We start from the raw sequence: 14191 nt of genomic DNA, 5'->3' as shown, positions 1-14191 counted from the left end.
CCTTAACTCTGCGCAGAAATCTAAAGACATCTTTGCAATCATAGACGAGCTCTCACACCCGGACAGGGTAACCCTCAAACCTCTTCCATCTCAAGCACTCTGCGACTCCCTCAACTGTTTTTTTATAGAAAAAATTATCAAAATCAAAAATAGCATTTCCTTCACTCCCCCGGCTATACCCCTCATTGAGGCTGCACCTTCTATCAACCCTCATCTCCTGACTCAGTTCCCCCCCATATCAGAAGAAGTTTTCATCACTCTACTTAATAAAGTCTCCTCTGGTTCCCCCACAGACTGCTGCCCCCCCCGCGATTCTCCGGGCTGCCTTTTCAGCATGCCCCACCCCTCCACTGGCCCTCCTGAATAACTCCCTTCTGCTCGGTGAGGTTCCCAGTCAGTTTAAGAACGCGGAAGTAGTACCTATCCTGAAGAAACCCAGCGCCGACCCTACGATCATGGCCAACTTTCGTCCCATTTCCCTCCTTCCCTACCTTAGCAAAGTACTTGAGTCATATGTCACCAGCATCCTCAGCTCTTTTATTGAGGACTCCAACTTTTTGGACCCTCAACAGGCTGGGTTCAGACCAGCCAACTCAACCGAGGCGGTCATTCTTTCTGTAATGGAGGAACTCCGCAGAGGCGCTGACTCTAACATCAGCCAAGCCTTAATCCTCTTGGACTTGTCGGCAGCCTTTGACACGGTGGACCACTCCATCTTGGTCGACCGTGTCAAGGAGGCTGGTATTGGAGGGACGGCCCTGGACTGGGTTCGTTCCTTCCTGACGAACCGCCACCAATCTGTTCGAATCTCCCAGTTCTCGGCAGATAGGATAAAACTCACCTGCGGAGTCCCACAGGGCTCGTCTTTGTCTCCTCTCCTTTTTAATTTGTACCTTACCCCCCTGATCCGCTCCCTCCGGGGAAGGAATGTCACTGCATTTAACTATGCAGATGACATTCAGCTCATCTTCAACCTTGACTCGCAGGTAGCGGCTCAGGACTTCCAGTCCACCCTTTGTCATATCAGCGACTGGATGGGCGCTTGCCACCTCAAGCTTAACCCCGACAAGACGGAGCTCGTTCTTGTTGGAGGCCCAGCCAATCCGTGGAACTCTACTTTCTGGCCCCTTTCCCTTGGCCCCCCCCCCTAGTCCCACTGATAAAGTAAAAAGCCTGGGGGTTTATATCTCTCAGGATCTTTCCATGAACCATCAGGTTGGTGCCACAGTGTCTTCTTGCTTCCATCAGCTCAGAAAAATCCGAAAAATAGCTCACTTCCTGACCACTGAAGCTCTCACCCTGGCGTTGTTGGCGTTAGTCATCTCCCGGATCGACTACGCCAACGCCCTATACGCAGGCATTCCGCAATACCAAATTAAGAGGCTTCAGTTAATTCAGAATCAGGCCGCCCGCCTAATCTATCGTCAACCAAAACATCACCACGTCCGTCCCCTCCTCAAAGCCCTTCATTGGCTCCCTGTGTCGGAACGCTGCAAGTTTAAACTTGGCTGCCTCACCCACAAATCCCTGGCCGGTATCGGCCCCTCTTTCATCTCCTCTCTCCTTCACCCGTACGCCCCCCCCAGACTCCTCCGTTCTTCCCATCACGCTCTCCTCCAGACACCTAGGTTTAGGCGTAAAAAGCACGGAGGCCTTAGATTTTCCTATCTGGCCCCCTCACTCTGGAACTCTCTACCTCTGGACCTCAAACTCTCCTCTTCATACCCTCACTTTAGGTCTCTCCTAAAAACTCACCTTTTCCGCGGTGCTTATATATAAGGTTCCTCTTTTCCCCCCTCTGCCTCCCCCTGGGTTAGTGATCAGCACCAAGAAACCGTCCGGTGAACGCAGCGCTCTACAAATCCTTTTTACATTACATTACAAGAAGTTAGCAGAAAGGAAACCCTCATCCCATCCAGTGACGTCCCTTTTATGTCATCTGGCACTGCCAGTTGGTCCTCAAGCACCCCCAACGTGCCATCATTTATACCCAGGTCATCTTCAGACACAACTGGGCAGGCCCTCAGAGGTACTTTGTCTCCTTCTGACACCAAGTCAGTCTTTCAATTTCCCTAAGCAGATCTCAGAGACTATCAGATTACCTGCACATACCCACCATCAGATGTCCTCAGATTAAATAGTTTTGTCAACAGACATTCCTATTTTCCCCGAGGCACCCCAGTCCTCCTTCACAAATAAACGAGATTGTCTTCAGAGGCCCTCTCCTAGCCTCCCAGCCTTTGAACAAGGCCCAACAGAAGACTTTAAAAAAGGAAAATCTACTTTTGGGCCCTTCTCAAACCTCAATAGCTTTACCATTACAGTTATGAAAGTTGACTAGAAAGGAAAGCTACACATTGATAGTAATCACTGCTTCTGACTATCACACGCCAGGCCTGTGCTTCCTAAAGGCCATTGGTTTTGTGGCAGTATAAGTCATAAGACAGGCCTATGTCTCTGAAAACCTGCTATAGCTGAGTGTCTCAAATGCAAATGTGCTCTAAGTCGTGGTTCCTTCTATTGTTTAACATACCCTCTGTGCTCCCAGATCTCTTATTATTACCCATATTATCCTTATGTCGTTGTCTACTTGTCCAATGGCATGAAAGTGACTTTCAGCCAAACCTGAATTTTTTGTCAACAAATCCACCTCACTTTAGGCAGAAAACATGTGACTGGCTGATAGTGAATCTCATGTCAAAGGGTAGGTTATCTGCTGTGCACTTGCAACTAGTACAATACAACCACTCCTATAAAGGGTCTTTACAGAGACAAGAGAGGCTGTAAGGAGTTTTCACTATGGGAAAAAACTAAGCTGCTTGATGCATGCAGTATCTGGAAAGAAGAGATGAGAAGAAGGAAGTAGACTGCCATAAGTGCTAAGAACTTGCCTCATGTAGCCCAGTCATGCTGCATCAGCTGCAACGGGGCAATAGTGGTGGGCTTTGGAGGGGGAGTTAAAAATAAGGAAAGAATGCAGAAAAAAAGAAAATGTACCCTACCTTCCTGGCGTCTGCACTCCTACGACCTTCTTTCCACAGCACAGAAAACAAGTACCAAGGCTCTCAGACTCCCATAGCCAATCACAACGCTGCTGTCACCAGCATCACAGCAGCGTTATGATTGGTAGGAGTGCTGTAGTTCGGCACTCAGACAGGGGCTGGGAGGATGTGCATGTTCTCCACCCAGACTGTGCAATAAAGCCCGGTGGAGAACATGATAAGTGTGCATGACTGTTTGGTCGACACAAGACACACTTAGAAAGTGCCCATCACTCCTCTCCCAGCTCTGTGGGCAGCCCCGCCCACCCCGCACCTACAGAGCCACTAGGGAAAAATAAAATGATAATTACATGGTTGCCGAAAAAGGGGTCAATTAAGCACTATCCTATGCGTTATAACAAAAACATGACATATAAGTCATTACAATTCCATATTCAAAATATTTATAGCATTGTACATTTCAATAACAAAGTCCGTCTTGAGTCAAAGTCCTTTTATGTATGTTGTTACATTTATTCATAAATCTTAGAAGAAACAGCCAAATATCAGAAGAAACAGCCAACACGTGTTTCGTCGGTACACAGTCTGTACTAAGACTTTCTCATGGCTGTGAAATAAAAGAATAATGCATCAATATATACATATGAATAACCCTAAAGGACATTAGGACATATCAGGAGGACATCCTGCTATAAAAACTCATAATGGAAACACCCGAAAGTTTAGAATGCATCAGATATATGTGATGAAAGTAGAGAAAAAGGAGAACCCCGTTAAGCGGTATAGAATATCAGTGGTTCAATAGAAAAAAAATATGGAAAACATAGAGTGAACCCAGAGGGGGAGCAGTGGATACTAAAAATGCATATAGAGTAATGAAGAAAAAGAGAGATCAAAAATGATCACCCATATTAAATCGTGATGTTAGGACCTCACTGTATACTAAGTCTGTGAATATGATATTAGACCCCACAGCCACGGTAAAATAGAAATGAATATATGCCAATCGAACCTCGACGGTTCAATGGAACACGATAGATGAAAATAGGTTGCTGATGATGATGATGAACGCGAAGAAGAATAGAACTTTCCAGACCTGGAAAAGTATAATATAGTCAAATAACAGTGGTATGTCCTGAAGTCATAACAATCGAGCAACAAAGTGGACCTAAAGGGACATACAAATGGATTTGAACAAATCCCGCATTGAAATGTATTTATATACAAAAAAACTATTGATGAACAATAGTATAAGACCAAAAAATGGTTGTAATTCGTAAAATAACACCCTAGCCAACTAGTGATGTCTGCAGACTGGAGGTCGACATAGTAAGATATATGGGCAGATAATTGTATGACCTCCCCCGAGCAAAGGTAATGTCCAGGTGCACTAATCCCAGTAACCCTTTGGAGAATCATGTAACACCGATATAAAACATGACCGTGGGAGATTCAATGTATATCTGGAAGGCAAAACAATATATATAGATAAATAAATAAAGAGCGTATCTCAGTATAGATATACGCATAGGTCAAAGGATAATCATAACAACATGCAAGTCAAGATATTTAATATAAATGGGTTTCGTATGCTAAATAGCTCAAGTATAACATTAAATCAATAAGGTAGGAGGGGGTAAGTGGGGGTAATGACTAATAGGTGAGGCTTTTGAAAAAACCTGGGACATTGCCAATAGTGACTTGGGGCATCTTCTTACCCTGCTGCTGCGCTGCACGAGTACTCCCGCTGCCGCGTCTGCCATCTTCTCGGCCACCGAGCGGAGGACTCGGCTTCCCATCGACCCCTGCGGTGGCGCAGACCGGAATCGTCATCCCTGCGCCAGGAGGCGCTACAAAGGCTGCGAGTCCCCGGTGGAGTGGGTGAGGCTTTAGAAAAAACGTGGGACATTGCCAATAGTGACTTGGGGCATCTTCTTACCCTGCTGCTGCGCTGCACGAGTCCTCCCGCTGCCACTTCTGCCATCTTCGCGGCCGCCGAGCGGAGGACTTGGCTTCCCATCGACCCCTGCGGCGGCGCAGACCGGAATTGTCATCCCTGCGCCAGGAGGTGCTACAAAGGCTGCGAGTCCCCGGTGAAGCGGGTGAGGCTTTTGAAAAAACGTGGAACATTGCCAATAGTGACTTGGGGCATCTTCTTACCCTGCTGCTGCGCTGCACGAGTTCTCCCGCTGCGGCTTCTGCCATCTTCGTGGCCGCCGAGCGGAGGACTCGGCTTCCCATCGACCCCTGAGGCAGCGCAGACCGGAATTGTCATCCCTGCCCCAGGAGGCGCTACAAAGGCTGCGAGTCCCCGGTGGAGCGGATGAGGCTTTTGAAAAAACATGGGACATTGCCAATATTGACTTGGGGCATCTTCTTACCCTGCTGCTGCGCTGCACGAGTCCTCCCGCTGCCGCTTCTACCATCTTCGCAGCCGCCGAGCGGAGGACTCGGCTTCCCAAAGACCCCTGCGGCGGCGCAGACCGGAATCGTCATCCCTGCACCAGGAGGTGCTACAAAGGCTGCGAGTCCCCGGTGGAGCGGGTGAGGCTTTTGAAAAAACGTGGAACATTGCCAATAGTGACTTGGGGCATCTTCTTACCCTGCTGCTGCACTGCACGATTCCTCCCGCTGCCGCTTCTGCCATCTTCGCGGCCTTCGAGCGGAGGACTCGGCTTCCCATCGACCCCTGCGGTGGCGCAGACTGGAATAGTCATCCCTGCACCAGGAGGCGCTACAAAGGCTGCGAGACCCCCGCGTCGCGGGACGTCGGGCTGAGCCCGGGCAAAGGGCAGGCCCTCTGTGGCCCTCAGAGGCGCGAGGAGGCTGGGCTGGGCCATCTCTCTTTCGTCGCACCCCCTGTAACTGGGATTGAGGTGACTTTAGACTTTTTACTTGGTACTAGGACTTTTCTTCTGGCACAAGTTTACATTCTGTATATGCATACTTGCTCTAACTAAGGGGGGCTCGGTATAGTATACTCTTAGCCGTGCCAAGGTTTTACAACATGAATAAGTCCAAAAACACACCAATGTCAACTAGATCTACTTCAAGGAGAAAAGGCGCAAGTTACTACACCATTCCCAAGTCTCACCGCAATTGACAGAATGCTCCAAAAGACCATAGGTGTTGTGGTCAATGCAATTGAGAGTACTGAGAGGCGCCTTCCTTACCCCCAAGTATGTGTCTATCTAATCAGTCAACCCAAATCAATATGAATGTGAATTCCCCTAATACTACCACATACTCACAGGATTCTATCCTCATGCAATCCTTTGCAGGCTTTCCAAGTATAGATAACAATCAAATAATTACATTAGACCAATCTCCACCACCTGATTTCGACAATAGGGAAAGTAGGTTGTCAATGACCCCTAGTATGCAGTTAAACATAGAACCCGCCAACCTCATCAACGTGTTGGACGGAGAAGAAGGGATTGATGTTTGTATCGCTAACGATGTTTGTACATCATCTGATAAAGGGAGCCCCTCAAATGAGTGCTCGAGAGGGAAAGGGCACACAGGCAAACTGCCATCTAGAAGAACCGTGAGGGCAGCCAGTAAACCCAGGGGAAAATCTAGGGACATATGGCACAAATGTAGACACGGGTAGAGGAGAAGCACGAGTCATACACAGAAGTTTACCCACAGGGCACCACAATCTATTACATCAGCAGCCCAAAACCAGACAACAGATACTCAGGGAGACACAGGTCAAGACACCACCAAATTAGCAAACCAGGCATGTGATATCTCCACCTGTATGAATACTCTCATGGAAAAAATAGAACACCTAATGAGGTCTATCACGCTCCCCATCCATGAAAGGGTAAAAACGATAGGGGAAAAACTGGATAAATTAGAAGTAGTGCAACAGCAAAATAACGAAATCCTGACCAAATTTATTAAATCTCACAAACTACAGTCTCAACATAAACTCAGTGATAGACTCTCGAACTCGTTAAATAATAAAAACATCCCAGAAGCCGTGCCAGCTTTATGTAAGCCGTACAAAAGGGGGTGGTGATGGACGGAGCATCTGAATCAATCAAACACTCCATCACCACCCTCTTTTGTACAGCTTTATGTAAGCCGGCCAAGCAGATACAGACATTGATACCCCCAGACAAAAGTCACAAGGGACCTCAAAATAAGCCAGGCGGGAGTAAGGACGAGTTGCCCTCTTCTGATGCACAGCCCATGGAAGCAGTAGCGGAAAACGTAAATGGAAAGGACGGGAGCGAGTGGGCGGCAGAGGTTTTGACCAATACTGTTAGCAATATCCAGCCAGAGCAAATTAAAAGACCAAGACCTGCTAATAAGAATGCACGTATTGATTTCCCCCCGGAATCCCACCCCTTTACTGTGGTCATGACAGGTGTACCAACACTAGGAGAGGGGAAATTGGAAAATCATAGTGAACTAAAAAATAAAGTTAGCCATTGGTTAACCAGATACAGGCCAATTCCCTCATACCTAAACGGCCAAATACTTCATGTCAGAAGAGTGGACTGGGTGGATCAGAGAAACAAGGTTCTAGAAGGCGACTGTATTATCATAAACTTTAAAGACAGGCATGTGATAAACTATATTAGCAGTTGGAGGGAAGGCGATTTAGAAAGTAAGATCCAAACTGTAGAACTCAGTTACTTTTACCCACCAACCCCCATGACCCAAAGAAATATGTCCCAACACTACACAAAGGGAAATAGGTTTCACGATTATTGTGACAACCAACATAAGATCCATGGTAAACCGCACTCAAATTACGACCATGAAAACAGGTACTATGATTACTATGAGAATCAATATAGGGTCCATATCTTCAATCGTTTTAATGCCTTCCACTCTCAGGGAGACCTCGAGGGAGTGGATTGACTCTGTGTAAAGACCCCGCTCTCTGTTAGTTACAATCCCCCCGAATTACAAAGTGGGATAGCAAATGGGGAACAGGTGAAGATAGATTTGGACCCTTTAACAACTATACGGGATATACCAAAGTCACCTATGGTTGATGTAGCCAGGGCAACAGATGCGGCCGAACCTTATTCTGGGCAACTAGTGGTTGATAACGATTCTCTGAATTATAGTGGCCCAGATAAAGTTAACCCTGTAACAACCTGCAAACCTTCCCAGGTGCCAAAAATCACCAGGAGAGATGTTACTAAATTAAATACAGTTGTAGGGGATAGCCCTGAAGTCAGTCCTGTGGCCCCCCCAGATAAAGCCATAGCTGCATGTGTGCCTTCTACCACTGAACTGATGACCTCTAGATTTAATGTAATCTCTTGGAACATCGCTGGGATAGCAAGTAAAATTAGTGACCCAATCTGGTTAGTATTTATAAGATCATTTGCAAGTGATATGTTTTCAAGAGACATGGTTGGTGGGGAATAACGTATTCATAGAAGGGTACAAAAGTTTTTTTGTATCCGCAGCGCCATCACGTAGTGGCAGAGCCAAAGGGGGATTGGCTATGTATGTTAATCTAGCACTAACATGCACAGTCAAAAGGTACTCCCTCTCCAATACTGACATTCAAGTGTTGTTGGTCAAGAAAGGGAAAGACTCATTAACCCTGATTAACCTTTATAACGCCGTAAATCACAATGGTGAGTGTAGACTCGTGGACCTGGGTAATTTTCTAAGGAATAACCTAGAGAGCCTCCCACACCACATACTTATTGCAGGCGACTTTAACGGACATCCCTGTGGGAATCCAGGGGATACCGTAACGGGCTCACTGGGTAGCCACAGGCAGAGAGGTTTTCATTTTGATCATACATGGCGGGGTGACTCGCTGAATGACCTTTTGAATGAATTCAATCTAATCTCGGCCATGTCTGTGATGGCTGATCACACCCTTCACGAGGTACCCATGTTAGAAGGGGCGATCTCAGAGGGCCAGATTGTGCTCACCTGACCACCCCAGGACCCACCTCTCCCACAGATAATGCCGAGTCTTATCGTGAGGTCCCCACCGGGGAGGACTTCGAGTCTAGGATCGTACACACTGAGCTCACACCACACTTACGAACGGACACCACACCGTAGGTATTCAGTAATAAGTTCTTTATCAAACAGTAAGAAGAATCAGCACTCTTATTTACAAGCGATCGAGGGATCGTAAAGTCTTTAGGGATTCCCTCGGGAAGAGGGAAGCGGGACAGTCTTAGTCTTTTAGGCCAGTACGAAGCGTACCCTGCGCACAGTTCTCAATCCTCGAGCCGGGGGATACGGAAGATGATGGTCGTACTAGCTGCTTTACTCACGTTGAGTCGGCTCAGGTAGTGATGGTAGCGTCAATGGTCCAGCCGGACCAGAGTACTCCTCGAGCCGCGACGAGGTCAGCAGGGCTTGATCGGGAGATGTTCTAGAGGAGCCGCGACAGCGTCAGCAGGGCTCAGATGGTTTCCAGTTCAAGCTCGAGCCGCGACAGCGTCAGCAGGGCTCCGAGGTCTTAGTTCGTTCTTTGAGAGGACGAGCCGCGACAGCGTCAGCAGGGCTCCGATGGTTCCGTTCCGTGTTACGAGAAGGAGCCGCGACAGCATCAGCAGGGCTCAGCGATTCCAAGGGTCAGCTGCGATCAGATCAGCAGGGCTTTCTTGTCCAGGATACAACTGTCCGCTAGTTGGGGTGCGGCCCTTGATATAGTCCAGTGGCCCTTTGATGTCTGGACCCTCGCAGGCAGAGGCTTCATGCCTTGGGGGCTGGTCGTTGGCGAGGTCTGGCGGTTGGTTCTTTGATCCTTAGAAGATGCGCCCGGGGATTCCCAGTCGCCCAGCAGGTCTGGAGCCAGCACTCGGGGAGGCCAGAGATGCAATCGAAACTGGTCCACAGGGGAAGGCCCAAGGTGTGACAAAAGCCAGTCCCTCAGGGGAGGCCGGAGGTGCCATCGAAACTCCCTGGCTTATCTCACTCGGGGAGCCCTTTACCCCCCAGCCGGGACGGGCGCGCCTTGGAGTCTGAGTTTCGCTGGGGCCGGGGTCATGCTAGGCCCAGGGGGTCAGGGGTCTCGGGGAAGGAAAATGGCTGCCAGGCCTTGTGGGGCAAGTAGGTTCTGGGCGCTCGGTGCCGGGAGTGGGACGGGATATGCGGGGCTGGTCGTTGATTACGGGGTCTGGGCGTACAGGGAGCAGGACGACCAGGGCACTCTGGGTGCAGGGAGTGGGACGGGATATGCGGGGCTGGTCGTTGATTACGGGGTCTGGGCGTACAGGGAGCAGGACGACCAGGGCACTCTGGGTGCAGGCTACGCCAGCGGGGTGCTGAGGAACGGGGGGGAGGGAACCACGCCACGAGGCCAGGTCCAACAACCCACTTATAAAGGAAATCAAGGGGGGTCCTACATTGACCATATACTTCTTTCTGGTGACCTTGGTTCTTCTATCTTGGACTTTAAAATTCAGGAAAACCAACATAGCGACCATAATCCAGTCTGTATCCAACTGGATGGCGAGTTATTTAAACTGCACAAGAAGAGGTCAGATGGTGGGGCTTTAAAGTGTACGGACGGTAATCGTCGCTTAAAGTGGGCAATGGTAAACTCGAGCCACTTGTATGAATCAATTAATAACACGAGTGGCTCCGAGTTGTCACTAGGTGGGTCTTTCATATCTCCACCCCAGGAGATCCTGTCTGCTTTTTTCAGTATTGTATCAAAAGTCGGGGCAATGTTAACCTTACCTTCTATGGGGCGGACTCGTAGTGGCCCGAAGTGGTTTGACCACTCTTGCTCCAAGGCAAACCGTGACCTAAAGGCGGCATTGCACGAATCAGGGCATTACGTATTTACTATAATAAGGCCCTAGTTAAACGCAAGACAGAAGTGAAGGCCTCTACCTGGGAAAACCTGTTAGATCCCCAAATTCTTGGAAACAGTGCAAAATTTTGGGAAATTATAAATAAACCACTCTTTGAATTAACAGGTAATACTGCTCTAGGCACTAACATATTAGAAGAAGAGTGGGTTACTCATTTTAGCTCTATTTTTAATAGTAACTTACCACAGGCTGAATTTAAAAAGGTTGTTTTAGAAGATAACCCTCTGTGCTTTTCCATTAGCGAGGTCGAAAAGGGAAATAAAGGTTTAACAAGTAATAAAGCTCCAGGGCCGGACGGCTTGCCCCCGGACCACTTTAAGTCACGTGTGTCACTGTGGGCGCCAGTTATTACCGCTGTGCTTAATGCAGCCATTGTATCTGGATGCCCTAGGTCGTGGGGGGTCTCTACGATAGTTCCCGTGTTTAAAAAAGGGGACCGTAACAGTACGTCATGCTACAGACCTATATCTTTAATTGATTCTGTGGTCAAAGTAGCGGGGGGGTAATCTTGAACAGATTAACAACCTGGGCGGAAGAGCATAATATAATTTCCCCGATCCAATACGGTTTTAGGCCAGGTCACTCCACGATCTCACAGTGTCTCAATTTGTATATGGTCCTGGGAAAATACACCTTGGCACGTCAGGGCACAATACACATGGCATTTATGGACCTCTCATCAGCCTTCGACGGTGTCAATCGGGCTAAGCTTTGGGAGGCCATGGGCCACATGGGCGTGGAGCGAAATCTAGTTAACTTGCTGGCAGACCTGCACCAGGACACGAGGGCCAACGTACGTTACTCCCAAGAGCTAAAGCTAACAAGGGATTTTGGTGTTCATTGGGGTGTCCGGCAGGGCTGTATTTTAGCTCTGCTTCTTTTTAACTTATATATTAATAATTTGGAGGACAACCTTTTAAACACCGGAGCAGATTACCTATATGTTGGGCGCAAAGGACTTCCCGTTTTACTATATGCGGACGATGCCATTTTGTTGGCAAGGACAGCAAAAGGGCTTCAATTGTTACTTGACTGCTTTCACAGTTTTATGAAATCCCGAGATCTCGCCATTAACAACACGAAATCCTTTGTAATGAACGTAGGGAAGGGCTATAAGAAGACGTTCTCATTTCATGTTAATGGGGAGAAGATCCCTACCACAAAAACCTTCTCATATCTGGGCATCCTGTTTGATAACCAGCTGAAATGGGGCCCTGCAGTCCAGAGGAAAAGGGGGGAGTTAATTCGGGCTAATGCGGCCATTTTTAGCTTTGCTAGGAAAATGGGCAATCGCCCAATTGCTGCATTGCTAAAAGTTTACCAGGCAAAGAGCGTGGCGGTAGGCTGCTATGGGAGCGAGTTTTGGGGGCACACAGTAACTAATGACCTGGTGATAGCAGAAAATAACTTCTTGAAACAGCTGCTGGGGGTCCCAAGGGGAATGGCCAGTTTTATAGTGCATGAAGAACTAGGCGTCCCCTTCTTAAGTGATACACTAGCTCTACGACCTTTAATCTGCTGGTTAAAGTGTTGGCTAAACAAAGACCTGCCACTTAATCACCAACTTCTGAGAGAAGCCCTATCCTGGGATAATATGCACAAAATCCCGTGGCTTAAATACTTGAAAGACTGCTTCTCAGAATTGGGGCGACCTGAGCTTTTTACAAGACCAGGGGGCATATTACCAAGCAATAGCGATAATTATCGCTATTGCTTGGTTAGAGACAAAAATTTACAGCTGAGCTGCGGTGATTTTTATCGCAGATAAACCTTGGTATTACCAAGGTTTATCGCAAATGCGATAAAAAACGGCCGCAATGCATGAATATCGCTGAGAAGTCCGCGATATTCATGCATTACCGAGCTAATGCTCTTAGCCATGTTATCTACCTCCCATTGGATAACATGGCTAAGAACTGCTCAGGGCAGGTGTTAGCTTTTGGAGAAATTCGCGCTTAGGTTTCCTGTCGCTAACATCTTGGCACGCCCACTTTGCATGTCATTAGTGATAAATATCACTGACATGCAAAGTGGGGCCCAAGATGGTCGCTATCTCCTTCTAGCTGTCGCTAACTGGTGTTAGCGACAGCTAGGTAATAGGGAGATAATTTTATCTCCGCTTTCTTGGCTTTTAAAGCCAAAAAAGCAGAGATAAACCCCCTTGATAATATGCCCTCAGATTCTATCAGCAGATCTGATGTAATATATGTGAAGAAAACCTTTTCCCTTTCTCGGTATCTACATCGAGAGGAGGTGGAACTGAATAAAAGCAGTGTCCAGACATATGTTGTAATAAAATCTACACCCAGTATGGAACCGTATTTGTCTTGGCCAATGTCGGGCTTTGATCGATTTTTGTTAACCAGGTTCTGTCTGGACTTTTTCCATTTATTGCTTGCAGTTCCTAATGGGAGCCACCGAGGTCAAGTGCTACCGTCCTGCGGCTGCGACAATGTGTCTCCGCAGGACTTGGTGCACTTTCTATTTATTTGTCCTTATTATGATATACCTCGGAGGCTTTACTTAAAGCCTCTCCTTAAAAAAATGAATTTTACCCAGATTAGACCTGCACTTTGTTATCTTGCTGCTAACCCACGACTGCACTTTATTTGTAACTGGATTTTTTAAAACTGCCACTAAAATTTAGAAACAGCATGGAGGGATAAATGTTTAAAATTGTTTTTAACATTGTACTGTTTATGGTGAATTGTGATTTTTAAATTCTAGAAGTGGTTTTTAGAACGATTTAATCTTTTTTAAAATTTTGTCTATTGAACTGTGCTTTTATGGTTGTTTGTTCGAATAACCGAATAAAGACTTTGAATTTGAATTTGAATTTGACTAATAGGTCGTGTTTTTGGATAGGATAGTGCTTAATTGATCCCTTTTTCTGTAATTCTGCATTTGCAAATCCTTTGGATTTGCTTTAGTCACTCTTGGTAGTGTGTGACAGGGGTCTCCCTAGCACTCCGATTAGATTATTAATATCTTTCATTAACTGTGTATCCCATAATACAATTTCACTTGACACGTAGGTGAAGGTGCGGTTATTCTCCTTTAGGGAACACCACTACCTAAAATTGTTTTTGCGATACTTACATGGTGTTAATATCATTTTATTTTTCCTCTAGGGTGACGCTCCTCTGCGTTAGCGGAGGAGCCGCCAATGCAGACCCAGCTGTGAGATTTGCTGCTGTGAGCGTCAGTCTACAAGCTGAGGCTCAAAGCTCCAACCCAATGATTATTACCAGTAACAGCAGAGCTGTCCCTGGGAGGGTACAAGAAGTATCATTTGACTAGACTACCAGGTGATCAAGATAAGAGATGCAGGCTACCAAAGGTATTGCTTGTCTTCTCGCCTTTTTT

The sequence above is a fragment of the Lissotriton helveticus genome (genome assembly GCF_964261635.1).
Source record: "Lissotriton helveticus chromosome 1_1 unlocalized genomic scaffold, aLisHel1.1 SUPER_1_unloc_9, whole genome shotgun sequence".
In the NCBI taxonomy this organism is placed as follows: domain Eukaryota; kingdom Metazoa; phylum Chordata; class Amphibia; order Caudata; family Salamandridae; genus Lissotriton; species Lissotriton helveticus.
This window is presented reverse-complemented; position numbering follows the sequence as displayed.